This window comes from Schistocerca nitens, chromosome 8 (assembly GCF_023898315.1).
Source record: "Schistocerca nitens isolate TAMUIC-IGC-003100 chromosome 8, iqSchNite1.1, whole genome shotgun sequence".
Lineage (NCBI taxonomy): Eukaryota > Metazoa > Arthropoda > Insecta > Orthoptera > Acrididae > Schistocerca > Schistocerca nitens.
Window position 1 is genome coordinate 555,054,584 of NC_064621.1, and position 15,202 is coordinate 555,069,785.

The window sequence follows — 15,202 nt, forward strand, 5'->3', positions numbered from 1 at the left end:
TGTGTTGATCCCCAAATCTTTGCAAAAAGAAGTGTTGCAGTTACTTCACCAAGGACGCTGGGGGATTGTTTGTACAAAACAGCGCGTTGACACTGTACTTGGCAGGCTATGGGCACCCAAAGAGAACAGATGATGTCACAGTGTCATGCATGTGCGGAAAATCAGTCTGCTCCACCACAAAAATTCTCGGCTTGGCATAAGTCGCAATCACCATGGCAATGGGTGCACATAGACTTGGCGCATCCTTTTTGGAACATTCATTGGTTGATTGTGGTAGACTCCTATAGCAAGTGTCCTTTTGCTGTGCCAATTAACTTGACAACATCACAAAGCACAGTTCAGGTGTTGTTCGGTATTTTTTGCCTCGAAGGTTTGCCTGAAGTCATAGTGTCTGACAACAGCCCTCAGTTAACGTCAAACAAATCTGAAACATTCTGTGAATGCAATGGCAAACAGCATCTAACTAGTACACCATTCCATCCACAGTCCAACAGCAAAGCAGAACATTTTGTTACAGATAGCCAAACTTCACACCGCACACACCAAGGATCAAGCAATGCAACTGTTTTTCTCCACCTATAATTTGCATCGACGAGATAGACCATTGCCGACATAATTGCTTCACTGCTACCGCCATCAACACTGCTCCACCCTCCTTGGCGTCCAGCACCAAAGGAAGGCCACAAATATTGCTTTGCACCACATGATATTGTGTTTTCAGGGTTTTTAGCAGCAGTAGATGGTGTGCACTAGGCGAGATCCTTTGTCAAGTTGGCGCATGTATGTACCTCATTTCAGGCCTAGACAGATTGCAACGATGACATCGCAATCAAATTCGCCACTGTCATGTGCACAGTGATCCTTCAGTATCTCTTCCCCCTTCTCAGATCTCGAGGACAGTGCAGCCACAGCAGCTGCCAGAGGGTGTTATCATGACACCGCAGGACGACCCCATGGAGACGGAGCCTTTACCTCCTCCACCTCCATTTGTCCTACCAATGGAGCTGAACCTGCCCACTCCACAGTGGCAGACACTTTCTATATCTTGGTATGGGCCTCAGGAGATGGACACACACACTTCTGGGCATTTTCTGGGGACGTTTCCACTAGAGCAAAGGCCGGATGGCAGGGTATGACTGGAAGTCTGACATCCCTTACAGCTGCAGCTTCCAGTCCATCAGAGCATCCAAAGCCGTGCTTCCCCCCCCCCCCCCCCCCTCTCCCCATTGTCGTTCTCCATATATGATGACAGTCCATTGCTTTGTGGGTGGGAGGAATGTTACGGTGTAAAGTCAGCGCCAGCACACCAGTAGGAAATGACAAAGAAGAGATGGCTGTGAGGAGGGGTCAGCCAATCACACACTGACTGACCTCCCTCCAGGATGACAATGCAACAGCAGCGGCCCCTAGGTGAAGAGGACAGAAGCGCCACACGCAACTGGTGGCAGCCCACTTTAATAGCTGCTTCAATGTTAGTCACTTCATTAGCCGATGCATCATAGCCTCTATCATTAGTAATATCTACATAGCACATACTTGTGTTTGTCTATTCTGAAGAAGACTGATTATTTTGTATGTTGTCTTTTGCTTGCAACGCATCAGTCAAAGTTAAGTATTTGCACTTGTCTTGTTGTAATAAAATTCATTAATATGAGTTGTTTGATTGTTTGTCTAGCAAACTGAGTATGCAGGATTCCCAGACCCAACGGAAATAGCTTTGCATAAAAAGGTGGTGCTGCTTCAGTATTATGACCTTCAATCATAAATTTACCCATGTGCAGCCTAAAATAAAGAGAAATGTGGCTAAGAGACTTTGAATTGAAATCGTAATAAACTTTGTCTGGAATTCATTTGCTCTTTTACAGTTGCACTCACTTTCAAATTCAAACAAAAACACATTTGAAATATTAATACAGAATATGTTTAAAACATGCCGTTAAAATTTTAAAAAGTCATGGCAATTTGGCTGGTTGATCATTGGCCAAATGAATGGATGAGCCAGGCATCCTCAAACATGTTAAATTCTTCTGTCCAGTAACTTGGCAGGAGGTTTGACATGATACACAATGGTAAAATGCATACCATCTTCATCTCACTCTTACAAGGGTTGTACTAAAAGTCATCATTAATCCTTTGTTACAACTGTAAATTATACATTGTGACAAAAAAGGATTGCATTGTCATAATCTACAGACAAAACACTGTGTTGACACATTCTGATGTCTGTAACTTCTATATGTGACCACAAGCTATGTTTTCAAAGCATGATTTCATTGAATTTCTGGTTGAAGAACAGATGTGTTGCAGAATTTCATCTCAGGTTTCAGTGTACATGTGTAGATTGCATGGGTACCAGAAGTGTTAGTAGATGAGTGAAACACTTCAGAGATGGGAACACAAGCATCATAGTGTTTGTCCTCAACCGTCTTCACAGTATATGACAAGACGAGATTGATAGGCTACTTGGAGGCGACACATATGGCACTGTGAAGGAAATCACAACAAAATTGGCAAATAGGACATACTGCAATGCAGGAAATGATTGAAAACTTGGGCTGTAAAAAGTATTGCACCTATTGGCTCATGCATTTGTTAACTAATGATCACGAAGTTCAGAGAATACCTGTTGCCCAAGCCTTCTTCAGAAATTTCAGAATAGAAGATATGATGTTTTTTGACAAATACTGTTATGGCCATTGAATTCTTGTTCCATTATTATGAGCCTAAAACAAAACACCAAAATGTGGAACCAGTTCCAACAGTGGCCCAAGGTATGGAAATGCAGTGAAATGGACTGGATTTTTTGTTGCCTCACCAGTAATTTTCAACAGATTCAATTATTTTTTGAATGGCTTGTACTGTTTCTAAATTAAATGCTCTGGAGCCGTGGAGGGTCAGACCTCATGCACAACATTCCTGCCTAAGTTCATCCACTATGGCTGCTAATAGTTCTGAACAATTTGCTCACCAATATCAGCTTGCTGTAGATTATAAGCAGTTCATAATTCTACATGCAGACCATTCTTACTACAGCATTAATCCAAACTTTGGAGTCACTGGGGCTTGAACATGGAACCTTTCACTTGCTAATCAAACATACACCACCTCCTGAGCTATGCCACCACCTCCTCTTACATGACCACAGTATTCTCTTTTACACCACTCATGACTTTTTTGATACGCTATCAAAGAAGGAAGAAAAGACAGTGCCAGCTGATGGGAAAGTTATGGGCAGCATCTGCTGTGATGTAGTACATTGTATTCTGATTGAATCTCGTGAATCTTAATCAACCATAAATGATGTACGTTAAATCAAGACATTTTCAGAGCTATATAGTGCAATCAAATAGGGGTAATGCAGGAGTAGGTTTAATAATGAATAAAAAAATAGGAGTGCGGGTTAGCTACTACAAACAGCATAGTGAACGCATTATTGTGGCCAAGATAGACACAAAGCCCATGCCTACTACAGTAGTACAAGTTTATATGCCAACTAGCTCTGCAGATGATGAAGAAATTGATGAAATGTATGACGAGATAAAAGAAATTATTCAGGTAGTGAAGGGAGACGAAAATTTAATAGTCATGGGTGACTGGAATTCGTCAGTAGGAAAATGGAGAGAAGGAAACATAGTAGGTGAATATGGATTGGGGGGAAGAAATGAAAGAGGAAGCCGCCTTGTAGAATTTTGCACAGAGCATAACTTAATCATAGCTAACACTTGGTTCAAGAATCATAAAAGAAGGTTGTATACCTGGAAGAATCCTGGAGATACTAATAGGTATCAGATAGATTATATAATGGTAAGACAGAGATTTAGGAACCAGGTTTTAAATTGTAAGACATTTCCAGGGGCAGATGTGGATTCTGACCACAATCTATTGGTTATGAACTGCAGATTGAAACTGAAGAAACTGCAAAAAGGTGGGAATTTAAGGAGATGGGACCTGGATAAACTGAAAGAACCAGAGGTTGTAGAGAGTTTCAGGGAGAGCATAAGGGAACAATTGACAGGAATGGGGGAAAGAAATACGGTAGAAGAAGAATGGGTAGCTCTGAGGGATGAAGTAGTGAAGGCAGCAGAGGATCATGTAGGTAAAAAGACGAGGGCTAATAGAAATCCTTGGGTAACAGAAGAAATATTGAATTTAATTGATCAAAGGAGAAAATATAAAAATGCAGTAAATGAAGCAGGCAAAAGGGAATACAAATGTCTCAAAAATGAGATCGACAGGAAGTGCAAAATGGCTAAGCAGGAATGGCTAGAGGACAAATGTAAGGATGTAGAGGCTTGTCTCACTAGGGGTAAGATAGATACTGCCTACAGGAAAATTAAAGAGACCTTTGGAGAGAAGAGAACCATTTGTATGAATATCAAGAGCTCAGATGGCAACCCAGTTCTAAGCAAAGAAGGGAAGGCAGAAAGGTGGAAGGAGTATATAGAGGGTTTATACAAGGGCGATGTACTTGAGGACAGTATTATGGAAATGGAAGAGGATGTAGATGAAGATGAAATGGGAGATAAGATACTGCGTGAAGAGTTTGACAGAGCACTGAAAGACCTGAGTCGAAACAAGGCCCCGAGAGTAGACAACATTCCATTAGAACTACTGATGGCCTTGGGAGAGCCAGTCATGACAAAACTCTACCATCTGGTGAGCAAGATGTATGAGACAGGCGAAATACCCACAGACTTCAAGAAGAATATAATAATTACAATACCAAAGAAAGCAGGTGTTGACAAATGTGAAAATTACCGAACTATCAGTTTAATAAGTCACAGCTGCAAAATACTAACGCGAATTCTTTACAGACGAATGGAAAAACTGGTAGAAGCGGACCTCGGGGAAGATCAGTTTGGATTCCGTAGAAATGTTGGAACACGTGAGGCAACACTAACCTTACGACTTATCTTAGAAGAAAGATTAAGAAAAGGCAAACCTACGTTTCTAGCATTTGTAGACTTAGAGAAAGCTTTTGACAACGTTAACTGGAATACTCTCTTTCAAATTCTGAAGGTGGCAGGGGTAAAATACAGGGAGCGAAAGGCTATTTACAATTTGTACAGAAACCAGATGGCAGTTATAAGAGTCGAGGGGCATGAAAGGGAAGCAGTGGTTGGGAAAGGAGTGAGACAGGGTTGTAGCCTCTCCCCGATGTTATTCAATCTGTATATTGATCAAGCAGTAAAGGAAACAAAAGAAAAATTCGGAGTAGGTATGGAAAAGAAGTAAAAACTTTGAGGTTCGCCGATGACATTGTAATTCTGTCAGAGACAGCAAAGGACTTGGAAGAGCAGTTGAACGGAATGGACAGTGTCTTGAAAGGAGGATACAAGATGAACATCAACAAAAGCAAAACGAGGATAATGGAATGTAGTCAGATTAAATCGGGTGATGCTGAGGGGATTAGATTAGGAAATGAGACACTTAAAGTAGTAAAGGAGTTTTGCTATTTAGGGAGTAAAATAACTGATGATGGTCGAAGTAGAGAGGATATAAAATGTAGACTGGCAATGGCAAGGAAATCGTTTCTGAAGAAGAGAAATTTGTTAACATCGAGTATAAATTTAAGTGTCAGGAAGTCGTTTCTGAAAGTATTTGTGTGGAGTGTAGCCATGTATGGAAGTGAAACATGGACGATAACCAGTTTGGACAAGAAGAGAATAGAAGCTTTCGAAATGTGGTGCTACAGAAGAATGCTGAAGATAAGGTGGGTAGATCACGTAACTAATGAGGAGGTATTGAATAGGATTGGGGAGAAGAGAAGTTTGTGGCACAACTTGACTAGAAGAAGGGATCGGTTGGTAGGAAATGTTTTGAGGCATCAAGGGATCACAAATTTAGCATTGGAGGGCAGCGTGGAGGCTAAAAATCGTAGAGGGAGACCAAGAGATCAATACACTAAGCAGATTCAGAAGGATGTAAATTGCAGTAGGTACTGGGAGATGAAGAAGCTTGCACAGGATAGAGTAGCATGGAGAGCTGCATCAAACCAGTCTCAGGACTGAAGACCACAACAACAACATAGTGCAATTTACAATAAATTCCCTAGGAAGACTAATTTTCTGCAATGGTCTCTCACTCTTTGTCTCACTCTGGGGAAAAATTAAGACATTAGGGTGGAAAGTCTTCCTGTGTCATTCACTACCGTCTTTTCTGTTCCCTGAAAGTACAGTTACATGACCAATACTATGAGACACTGGAGAATGTTCAGAAAGTAATCTGTCAGTTTGTTCAGGCAGCTGGAAAAAAAATGTATAAAACTAAACGGAGACTACACTCAAATGTGTCTAAAGGTCTATGTAGATGAAGGTAATGCACATGGTTTGTCTTAAGGTTAAAAATTAATGTTGGAAGCTTCCTACCAATGCTAGGCTCTCAAAACTTAGGCATTGTACTGACTGACTAGTAGATAATCTCACAATCACAGGTGGCATTTCTTCCTAAAGGTGCTTTTACACCTGTGTGCCTTGCTGCTAGTCACTGTGCAGCTGTAACTTGCCACACACGGAAGTAGTTTCGCCCAGTGTGAACACAGGTGTGAATGGAATCACTCGCACGCACATAGAGGAAGAGTCATGCTCCTGTATGCGTTTTCTAACTGCAAGTGGGGCAAACTCAGCTGTATAGCGACTAGACATAAGGACACAGTTGTAAATGGATCTTGACAATGATTGTGTCCCCTAACAACTACAATTACAGTTAAATTTTCATTTACCCACCTATAACATTAATGAGGGTGAAAATTTGAAATAACGGCAGTTCTAGAGTTTAGTTTTATTCTTTTTGAAAACATCTGTTAATTATTATTATCAGTTCAAAGTCATGCAGAAATTCACTTTAAAAATCACAAACCTGCATTTTTATGTAGGAAGTCCATCACTAGACTTATGTGTTTATTAGCCCTCACTAATAAGCATGAGTTCAGTATCCCAAATAAATAAGTCACAGTCACAGGATTTTGTAGTAAAGGTCCTAAGCTTGCTTAACAGTCGGTGTATTTCCATTATGAGCATGCACTTCAATATGAATTTTAATTAAATCCAACAAAGTCTGTGTGTATACAAGAATTCATAATATTGTCGCAGAAGAAGCTGAGTAGCACCGTGGTGTAGTGGTTATGATACTAAACTGTTGCATGGAGGGTCGTGAGTTCAAAACTCACCTGGAATGTACAATTTTAATTTCTATATTTGGTTCAAGTACATTCTAGAAGTATCCACAAATGTCAAGAATAATTGCACTGGAATGTTCTGTAGCTGTATATATGCTGTATGTGTTCTGGCCGGAGGCAGTTCACTTTGCGTTCTTGTATGTGCAAGTGCTGAATAAATCTTCGTTTAGTGAAATTAGTGTTCATCATTCATCTAATTACACCTTCTTCTACGTGACATTATTCTAGTGGAGGCGCTGAGTATTGGAACTTGTGATAGCCCACATTATCAATGTCACTGTAGCTCCCATCAGTCCATGGCAGAGCCGCCGTTTACATGGTGAGGAACCTGAGTTCGAGCCATATTCAACAGACTGCAATATATCGGAGACAGAAGAAGAAGAAGAAGAAGAAGAAATTACAATGACAGGAACTGTGTGCTACCACATGAGACATCCTTCCAGGTTCTCTGGTGATGATGGCCAAGATCCAAACAAGTGGCTGAAGGTTTATGAGCATATAGCCAAATTTAACAAATGGGATGACATCGTGTGTTTGGCTAACGTATTTTTCTACTTGGAGGGCACTGCCAAGCAATGGTATGAGAACAATGAGGAGAAGTTCACAAGCTGGGAAGTATTCCAGGTGGAACTGCACAAGTATTTTGGGGACACACAATGACAGAAGTGCAAGGCTGAAGATAAATTAAAGTGCAGGGCACAGCGTCCAGGAGAAACTACAACATCCTACATTCAAGACGTCTTGGGGCTGTGTAAAGTAGTGAATTCTAGAACGAAGGAGGAAGATAAGGTTGTACATCTCATGAAGGGTGTTGCTGAATACATGTATCAAGCCTTACTCCTGAAGGAGGTTTCGACAGCAGACGACTTCATAAACACTGAGACGTTTAAAGAGGTCATAAGAGGGGGAGCGGAACAGACATTGAACCCAATATCTCGTCCTTCATTTCCCTTTAAAGTAGTGAAAAAGTTGAGACCCAGGTGGAGTTACATTCCTGCAATGCCACATGAGGAACCTGTTTGGGCACCAAGGAAGACTGACGTCTGGAGGACCGAAGATAACCAACCAGTATGTTTTCACTGCAGATGACCAGGACATGTCACCACATGTCGAGAGAGATAGTGGATATTTGATGATGCCTGCGCAAGAAGATAGCAGATCGATCTTAGCCAACGCCAACTCCGGGACGACGAAGATGAACAAGAAGATGTGGGTGCAGGACGACGTAGGTCACCGTCGCCACAAGCTAGCCACTGGAGGGGATGCTCTCCAACATGCTGATCAAGGTCTCCATCACCATTTAGAAGCTCCAGCCGATCACCTAGCTGCCACAACCTGGAAAACTAAAGGGTGCGACCTTCTTTGGAGGTGAGGCCAACAAAGAGAAAAATCCTCCGCTGTCGATCACTAAAAAAAATGATAGGAAACTACATCGATATCCTCATGGATAGCCCAAGCTCTTGTGGACTCTGGAGCATGATATTCAGTCACTTAAGAGAAGTACCGTCGCCAGTTGCAGAAAACCATACTCGTCGACAGCAAAACATCTCTGTTGAAGGTGGCTAATGGGAAATATGTGAAACCTACAGGAAGATGTACCATTTGTGTTGGTATAAGTGGCCATACACAGACCTTGGAGTTCATCATCTTACAAGAGTGTAGTCATGAAGTCATTCTCGGATGGGACTTTCTGAAAGCTTCTCAGGCAATTATAGACTGTGGTCACTTGAAGATTATGCTGGACGAGATGAGATACTGTGGACAGGAAGATGCGCATCTGAGTGTGTGGAGACTGTGTGCTGGATGAAGTGATCATTCTTGCAGTCAGCACTAGAAAGGTAACTGTCACATGTCATGCCATGCATCAACCCATGGATCTTGTAGTGGAATGTAATACAAGCATAACCGCTGAAGAATAACTTGGTCATCCCAGCCTCTGTCATCTCATTTAAGAGCGGATTCGGTGAATTGTGGATAGTGAACTGTTGCCCAGAACTGCAGATCCTTCCAAGAAGCATGTGCGTAGAAAATGCTGAGCCGTTAATTGAAGAACAGCTGAGCGTCATAGAAACCTCCCATGCTGACTCTGTATGCGAAATTAGTGCTACCACTACGAGACAAGATCTTCTAGCTCGACTATCACCAGATCTCACTAAGAAACAACAGAAGAAGCTACTTGCCATTTTTGAAGAGTTCTCTGAATGCTTCAATCCACAGGTGAAGAGCAGATCAGAGAAATTGATGGTGAGGCACCGAATTAGCACTGGAGACCATCAACCAATAAGCCAGAGAGTATACCATGTGTCAGCAATGGAACGTCAAATAAGTCACAACGAGGTAGAGAAAAGGATGAAGAATGCCATCATTCAGCCTTCACAGAGCCCATGGTCATCACCAGTGGTTCTCCTCAGGAAGAAGGATGGCAGTTGGCGCTTTTGTGTTGATTACAGGAAGCTTAATAAGATAACTAAAAAGGACGTTTACCCTCTTCCACAAATTGGTGATACACTAGATTGTCTGAAGGGGGTTAAGTTTTTCTCAGCCATGGACATGTACTCAGGATACTGGGAAATCGAAGTAGATGAGGCTGATCATGAGAAAACTGCATTCATCACCCCTGAGGGCTTGTATGAGTTAAAGGTAATGCCGTTTGGTTTGTGTAATGCACGAGCAACTTTTGAATGGATGATGGATGATCTTCTGAGGCACCTGAAGTGGACGATGTGTCTTTGTTATTTAGATGACATTATAGTGTTCTCAGATACATTTGATGAACATATAAAAAGACTGAGGGCCATTCTTAATTCTCTCCAACAAGGCGGATTGAAACTTAATCCAAGAAAGTGTCTCTTTGGAGCAAAATATATCAAAATACTTGGACACCTTGCGTCAAATAAAGGTTTGTGGCCAGACCCAGAAAAGGTGAGATCTGTAATGGAATTTCCTATTCCTAAAAGTATTAAAGATGTGAGAAGCTTCCTTGAATTATGTTCTTATTACCGTCATTTTATCAAAGACTTTTGTATCAAAGCCAGGCCACTCCAAGAGTTGTTAAAAGCTGATGCCAAATTTATCTGGAGTGGTGCTCAACAAGATTCTTTCGATGTGCTGCAAAAAGCTCTGATGACTGACTCTGTACTTGGTCTGTATGATGAGAGGGCACCTACAGAACTACACACAGATGCCAGTGGGTACGGGATCGGTGCTGTTCTGGTGCAGATTTCGGTTGGAAAAGAGAAGGTTATAGCCTATGCTCCTAGGACACTTACCAAAGCCAAGAGAAACTACTCAACTACAGAAAGGGAATGTCTTGCTGTGATCTGGGACATGTGCAAATTTCGACAGTATCTCTATGGAAGGCCATTCAGTTGTTACAGACCATCATTCACTTTGTCAGTTGACAGGTCTTAAGGATCCAACAGGATGACTTGCCAGGTGGGCACTATGTCTTCAAGAGTATGACATTACCACAGTGTACTAAAGTAGAAGAAATCACCAAGATGCTGACTGTCTATCAAGAAACCCTGTGCAACACCATCAAGGCTTTGATGAAGATAGTGACTGTCTCGCTGCACTCCAGGATGTCTCTGCTGAGCAGAAGAAGGATGTCAAGATATCTCAAATTATGCTTGCCTTAAATTGGTCAGAGGATGTGAAAGGACAATTTAAGGTAGTTAATGGATTACTTTGCAAGGAAAATCTTTGATCTGTTTGGAAAGAAGTGGCTACCAATGATTCATAAACACATGCGCTTAGATGCTCTACAGAAATTCCATGACACACCTGAGGCTGGACATTTAGGATTTAATAAGACATATGATAGAATCCACAAGAGATTTTTCTGGCCAGGTTTATTTAGGAGTGTCTGTCACTATGTGTCACACTGTTGAGAGTGCCACAGGAGAAAGGCAGTTCCTCAGAAAACCTGGCTGACTCACACCAATTCCACCAGCCGAAACATCTTTCCAGTGTGTTGGGATTGACCTCCTCGGATGATTTCCAACATCTGCTAATGGCAATAGAGGGGTTATTGTTTGCACTGATTATCTGACACGCTATGCCATTACAAAAGCCGTGAAAACAGCCGAAGCATCCGAGGTAGCCAAATTCATTGTGGAAGACATTGTATTAAAACACTGTGCCCCAAGGCCATTAATTACAGATCGAGGGAAATTTTTTCAATTGAATCTTGTGACAGAGATAAACTGTTGGTGCAACATTACTCATCACATGATGACTGCCTACCATCCACAAACTAACGGGCTTACTGAACACCTTAATAAGACCTTGGCCGACATGCTATCAATGTTCGTCAATGTTGAGCAGAGCAACTGGATGAGGTGTTACATTTTGTGACGTTTGCCTACAACACTGTCAAACAAGACACCACAGGATTTATGCCATTTCTCCTAGTGCATGTGCGTGAGGCACCTACGATGATGGACACTGTGTTTCCGTTACATTCTGATGATGTGGATGACAATGACTACATCGGCCATGTGTTAACCAGAGCCAAGGAAGCTCAGCAGATAGCTTGACTCCACACACTGCAGGCTCAAGAAAACGATCACCGAAGGTACAACGCGAGCCTCTGCCCTGTTGTCTACCAGCCTGGTGACCTCGTCTGGATCTTCACTCCTGTTCGGAAGGTTGGTCTCTCTGAGAAGCTCCTCAGACACTACTTTGGACCTTATAAGGTTGTAAGACAGTTGTCTGATGTTACTTATGAATTTGAAAATTTCAATCCAGACACTAGATGACGAAAGATCAGAGATACAGTCCACATCCTTCGAATGAAGCCCTATAAGAATCCTCCAACCCAGGGTAAATTCGAAGCTCCACTGACAGGCAACATGTGGAAAGGTGACGAAGAGTGTAGCAGCAAAAGAAGTTCTAAGAAAAACACTGCCAGAGCGAGAATCAGTCATCAAGAGTCAGAGTATGCAGGACCGATGACTCGTTCCCAGACAAGGAGGACTTAGCACTGAGACACTGTTCTCTTAAGGTGGGAGCAATGTGGCAGAGGAAGCTGAGTAGCACCATTGTGTACTGGTTATGATACTAAACTGTTGCATGGAGGGTCATGAGTTCAAAACTCACTTGGACTGTGCAGTTTTAATTTCTATATTCAGTTTGAGTACATTCCAGAAGTATCCACAAATATCAAGAATAATTGTACTGGAATGGTCTGTAGTTGTATACAGGGTGTTACAAAAAGGTATGCCCAAACATTCAGGAAACATTCCTCACACACAAAGAAAGAAAATATGTTATGTGGACATGTGTCCAGAAACGCTTACTTTCCATGTTAGAGCTCATTTTATTACTTCTCTTCAAATCACATTAATCATGGAATGGAAACACACAGCAACAGAACGTACCAGCGTGACTTCAAACACTTTGTTACAGGAAATGTTCAAAATGTCCTCCGTTAGTGAGGATACATGCATCCACCCTCCATCGCATGGAATCCCTGATGCGCCGATGCAGCCCTGGAGAATGGCATATTGTATCACAGCGCCTCTACCAATCCATCGGTCACCGAATCTGTTGTTGAGAAGCGTACGAACACTTCGACTGTGTGCAGGAGCTCCATCGTGCATGAACCACATGTTGTGTCGTACTTGTAAAGGCACATGTTCTAGCAGCACAGGTAGAGTATCCCGTATGAAATCATGATAATGTGCTCCATTGAGCGTAGGTGGAAGAACATGGGGCCCAATAAAGACATCACCAGCAATGCCTGCCCAAACGTTCACAGAAAATCTGAGTCGCATGTCAACACAAGCACCGAAGCCAACATTACCTTCCTTCAATTGGGCCAACTGGCGGTGAATCGAGGAAGTATAGTGCATACTGACGAAACTAAAATGGGCTCTAACATGGAAATTAAGCATTTCAGGACACATGTCCACATAACATCTTTTCTTTATTTGTGTGTGAGGAATGTTTCCTGAAAGTTTGGCCATACCTTTTTGTAACACCCTGTATATACTGTATATGTTCTGGCCAGAGGCAGTTTGCTCCACACTCTTTATGTGCAAGTGCTGAATAAACCTTTGTTAAGTGAAGTTGGTGTTTGTCATTCATCTAATTACACATTCTTCTACGTGACAATATTTCAGCCTTGGATACACTTGACATAATCAAGAATATGAAAAAAGCTTGATCAAAATTCAGTCTTTAAAAAAATGCTTCCACTTCCACTCTTGTACACACTGAGGTGATAAAAGTTGTGGGATGTCTGCTAATATTGTGTCGTACTTCCTTTTGTCCAGCATTATACAGCACCTTGATGTTGCATGGACTCCACAAGTCATTGGGAAGTGCCCTGCAGAAACATTGAGCCAGGCTGCCTCTAGTTGTCAACAACTGCAAAACTGTTGTCAATGCAGGATTTTGTTGGGCAATTTCGGTGACCACATCATTCACTTGAATTGTCCAGAATACTCTTCAAGTGAACCAGGAACAATTGTGGCCTAGTGACAGGGAACATTTGTAATCCACAGAAATTCCATCCTCTTTTGGGAACATGAAGTCTGTTAATGGCTGCAAATGGTCTCCAAGCAGCCAAACATAACAATGTCCAGTCAATAATCAGTTCAGTTGGACAAGAGGACACAGTCATTCCCTGTAAACATAGCCCCCAATATTATGGAGCCACCACCATCTTACACTGTGCCTTAATGACAACTTGGCTCCACGGCTTCATGGGGTCCGAACCACACTCTAAACCTACCATCAGCTCTTACCCCAGTAAAATTGGGACTCATATGACCAGGCAACAGTTTTCCAGTCATCAAGAATCCAGCCAATATTGTCACCAGCCCAGAAGAGGCGCTGCAGGCAATGTTGTGCTGTCAGCAAAGGCACTCACATCGGTCATCTGCTGCCATAGCCCATCATCACCAAATTGTGCCATACTGTCCTGACAAATACATTTGTTGTACATCCGACATAGATTTATGTGATTGGTGCACTCAGTGTTGCTTGTCTGTAAGCACTGACAACTCAATGCAAATGCTGCTGCTCTCAGTCATTAACTGAAGGCTGTTGGCCACTGTGTTGTCTGTGGTGAGAGATAATGCCTGAAATCTGGCATTCTTGGCACACTCTTAACACACTATATTTCGGAATATTGAATTCCCTAACAATTTTTGAAAGGGTACATGCCAAGTGTCTAGTTCCATCTACCATTCTACTTTCAAAGTCTGTTAATTCCTATTGTGCAGCCATAATCATGTCAGGAACCTTTTCAACATGAATCACCTGAGTAAAAATGACAGCTCCAACAATGCACTATTCTTTTATACCTTGTGTACACGATGCTCCTGCCATCTGTATATGTGCATCTCACTATCCCCTGGTATTTGTCACCCTAGTGTATACTGACTGTGTGCTTCATGGACTCCCCTCCTGAAAATCAATCATGTGTCTTGCTCTACAAATCCACATTGTTGTTCAATGCCACAACAATGTCCAGACTGCATCACCTTATTTAACTTGACTACATTGCTTTATCCTCGTATTAAAAAACATTTGTGTCAAATTCATAACTTCTTGGGTTGATCAGAGACAGTTCCAGTGCCATTTCAACCCTTCATATAGGTTTGGTGATGTCTACATCTACATCTACATCTACATCTACATCTACATCCATACTCCGCAAGCCACCTGACGGTGTGTGGCGGAGGGTACATTGAGTACCTCTATCGGTTCTCCCTTCTATTCCAGTCTCGTATTGTGCGTGGAAAGAAGGATTGTATATAGTATGAAGGCTTTCATGACCGGATGACATATCTTCTGGTAAACCTTCCGGGATGTAAGGTCGTGGTCCATGAAACTCTTCAGCTCCTAACGTTTCGTCCAGAGCTGCGCTGGACATCTTCAGAGGGGTGTTTCTCCTCCGGTGAGTCTTGCTGACTGACGGGTCGGACGTCTGAGAGCACTAACAATCGGTCTCAAAGGAAGGTCCCTCTTATGTACCTTGGGTAGGCCATAGAGTCTAGGACACATAGCTTCAGT